The following is a 4,040-nucleotide window of genomic DNA, read 5'->3' as shown; positions in this document are numbered from 1 at the left end:
GGGTTTCACCATGTTGACCAGGATGGTCTCGATCTCTTGACCTCGTGATCGACCTGCCTCGGCCTCCCAAAGTGCTGGGATTATAGGCATGAGCCACCGCGCCCGGCCGGACTATGCTTTTCTTGCTCAGAGAATAACAGCCCTGAAAGGAGAGAGAGAGACGGAGAGAAGGAAAGGAAGAAGGTAAGGAGGAAAATGACATGTGTAAAATCAGAAAATTTACACAGGGTCGGGAGTGGAGGCTCACACCTGTAATTCCAGCCCTTGGGGTGGCCAAGGCAAGAGGATCACTTGAGACCAGGAGTTCAAGACCAGACTAAGTAACATATCAAATCCCTATCTCTATTAAAAAAAAAAAAAATGAGGCCCGGTGCACTGGCTCATGCGTGTCATCCCAGCAGTTTGGTAGGCAGAGGTGGCTGGATTGCTTGAGACCAGGAGTTTTAAGACCAGCCTGGCCAACACGGCAAACTGTATCTCTACAAAAAAAATAAAATAAAAAAATAAAGAAAAAATTAGCCGGGCGTGGTGTGCATGCCTATAACCCCAGCTACTCAGGAGGCTGAGGCAGGAGAATTGCTTGAACCCAGGAGGTGGAGGTTGCCTTGAGCCAAGATCATGCCACTGCGCTCCAGTCTGGGCGACAGAGCAAGACTGTCTCAAAAAAATAAAGTAAAATAAAAAAAGAAGAAAGAAAATAAAATTTACACAGTATAGAAAGGTACCAATAGGTTTTTTTTTGAAAGAGAAAAAGAAAGCAGCCTTTAAACCTGATGAAGCTCTCCAGGTCAGAGTGCAAATGAGGAATGCCCTGTGTGTCTGTCAACTAGTCAAGTTGGTGAAGATCACTCCTTTTAATGGTTAAGTGATATTTTCTCCTTTCCTTTTTTTTCCCTTTCAAATTTCTACTTTGGATGCATTACACCTTTCAGAAGCTTGAAACTAAAAATGACTTTCCTGTTGATGTCTCCGCTCCTCTCACAAGGACTGAGGTGCCTTTCTCCTCCTGAATTCTCAGACACTGGTCCCAGCCCCGGGACCTTGTCATATTCTTCCTTTTTGCCTCTTCTAATCATGAGCACACAAACAGTGACCTTATGGTATTACTGTTAAAGAAAAAAAAAAAAGAGAGAAAAAGAAGAGCAAAATAAACAATTCTGTGCTACATTGGAAATAGTAAGGGTTAATTAATGGTGGTTGTGGCTTTTATTCCTTTGCTTTGGGTGCTGAAAGAAAGAAAATAGCTTCTTCTATTTTGTTTGTTTGTTTCTTCATTAAACCATTAATCTCCATAAACAAGGCATGTTTTTAGTTACAGATTGACTAGAAAAAAATGCATATGCTAAGCCAGATGGGTGAAATTAACAGTTTCATTAAACTGACTTTAAAATCGCCAGTTTCACAATATCACTCAAGACATTATGCCTTTGCTTTTGAGCAAGAGTTGGAATTCAAAGTTTACCAAATGTGCAAAATGAGCAGCTTTACCTTACAATTATTATTTTTATTGTATTTACTAGTGCAGAAAATTATTTAGATTCCTTTTCAGGGAAAATATTGTTTGGTTATATTTTGGGGGGAGGTTTTGAATTTCATGTACAAAAGAAAAAACACAGCCCTTTCAAACTGCCTGTGTTTCAATCTGCAAAGTGTTTTTGTGCTAAGATTTGAGCTTTGTGAAGGATTCCCTTTTTGCCCCTTATTCTCCAGCAATTTCAGCTACCTGGGCGCTCCTGCTAATGATTTCTGGGGTTCTGTGCCAGGGGTCGGCAGGGCAGGCGATTCATTTGAAGCTTCATTTTGTTTGGAGTCTCTTCCCTCCTCTGAGCCCACAAAGCTCAGGTCCACGGGTACTCTGGCAAAACTCATCATCTTAGTTAGGCATTTGGCAGAGTAGGTGAGACAGGGATGAATCGTTAACAAATGTTAATGTTGCTTTGCTAGGAATGTGCAGAGAGGCATCCGAGATGAGCACATCTTTAAAAGTAAACACATGAATAAGTGGCAGTAGAATTTATTTTGCAACTCTGAGTGCTGCAATGCCTACTGAATTCAGTGTACCACGTTCTTATCATGGTTAAAGATTGGGTAGATCGGACTTCTCTCAACTATGCAAAGGGAAAATCCAAGATGAGACTCCCCAGGCTGCTGCTGAAAAAAGGGTGTTACCATGTAGATATCATCCTAACAGATTAGCAGAGGGAAACGGACATGATCGAGGATATTCATTGCCATGTTGTTGGTTATAGTAAAATCACTGGAAACAACCCAGGAGTCTAAAAATAGAGGCCTGGCAGAGAAAATAGTACAGCTATGGAATGCAGTGCTATTGAAGCATTAGAAAGAATGAGCTTCTGACAGCCCCGGAGAGTTATTCTAATGTGTAGTTAATTTAAAAAAGGAAGTCGAGAGTCAGAATCTACAATGGCATAATATGCCATTTTGGTTAAGAAAATGTGTATGTAGATATATAAATAGATGTGGATATGAATTACTGTATATACAAAGGAAAAGTCTCAAAGCCTACATACCAAGCTTTTAACAGTTTTTGTCTTCATTATTAAAGAAAGATTGAGGGAGAGGGGATTTCTGTTTTTATTTTATACAAATCTGTATTTTTTTTTTTTTACAACAAGCTGTTATTTCTCTGGGGAGTTTTAAAAAAATACAGAGAAAGGAACAAACTCCATTCGTTTAGTAAAGTGAATTTTTTCAGCACCTGCTGTGCCAGGTACTTGCGATCAAAGAAGCAAAGGCAGAGTCAGCGGGTAGGCAGGGAGGAGTTCCAGGAGCCAGTAGCTAGAGGACGCCTTAAAGCTGGTGGAGGTGGTGGCTACCTCCTTCCCTACAGCCCAGGCTCTGCAAGCACAGGCACAGTGTCCACTTCTCAGGAACACCTAACCCGCCCGTGTGCCCCCAGGGACCAGCACCCACTCACTGACAATGTGTCAGCATTCACAATTTCATCTGTGGGTCCTTCTGATCCCTACTTCCTCTTTTAGCATGGACTTCTGCAAGGGAATTGCCCTGAAGTAAACCCATCCCTAACCTTCCCACATGGCAGATTCTACTCGGTTCAATCTTGATGAAGGGCTAATAAGAAAGACTGAGTCTCTCGGTACCTCTTGAGATTTAAAAATAATAATAATAATAATTTTGGATGGAATGAAGAAAAAAATGTTGGACATAGTTTTTAGGCAGGTGAAATTTTAGTTGACATTTAACTTAACGTTTAAATCAATGTTATTTACATATACATTTACATTTAATTCAAGTCCTAAGTTAAATGTAAGTCTTAAGTTAAATGTAAATAGTATTTTGCAATCCTATGTGGTCTTTTGTAACATAGCATCTAGCACAGTGCCTTGCACTTAATAGAAAGTAAACATTCGTTGGCTGAATTGATGATATGAATAATGAAGATAGACTTTAGAGGACTCTAACAGATATATCTAGGGCCATAAAACTTGCTTGTTTGGGTTTAAACGATGAGCAGCTTATAGATTCATGGGAGAATTATGTAAAAGGAAGCATCATATAGCTTAAAGCAGTCATGTAAAAGAGTCTATTAAGGCAACTGACTGTTCACTGGGGTACGTGCAGGAGGGTGACTGAACTCTGGCTTTAGTGACATTCAAAGTTGGGCTGCATGCTTGGCTCTGCCTCTTGCCAGCCTTTGTAACTTTAGACAAGTTATTCGTCTCCAGGTCTCAGTCTCTGTGTGAAAAATGGGGATGCTGAAAATAGTACCGACCTTATAAAGGTGTACCAACTAAATGACATAACTTACATAAGACACATAACCCAGTACTTGGCATGTTGTAAGCTCTCAATAAAAGTTAACCCATTCTTTTTATTATATTTGGAGACCCATGAGAAAAACTGGGGACAAAAGATGTTTAGAAAGCATCTAAAGGCTGGGCATGGTGGCTTACACTTGTAATCCCAGCACTTTGGGAGGCTGAGGCAGGCCGATCATGAGGTCAGGAGATTGGGATCATTCTGGCCAACATGGTGAAACCATGTCTCTACTAAAAATA

The 4,040-nt window shown here is 40.5% G+C and overlaps 1 protein-coding gene across 1 annotated transcript in view; it reads left to right on the top strand.

Annotated features, from left to right (window-relative positions):
- SEL1L3 (SEL1L family member 3) overlaps positions 1-4,040 on the top strand; it is a 120,888-nt gene that overhangs the window by 56,657 nt on the left and 60,191 nt on the right. The gene's annotated exons all lie outside the window — the stretch shown is intronic.

The sequence above is a fragment of the Cebus imitator genome, unplaced genomic scaffold (assembly GCF_001604975.1).
Source record: "Cebus imitator isolate Cc_AM_T3 unplaced genomic scaffold, Cebus_imitator-1.0 Scaffold333, whole genome shotgun sequence".
Classification (NCBI taxonomy): Eukaryota; Metazoa; Chordata; class Mammalia; order Primates; family Cebidae; genus Cebus; species Cebus imitator.
The sequence above is the reverse complement of the archived record's forward strand: the minus strand, read 5'-3'. Positions and strand labels throughout refer to the sequence as shown.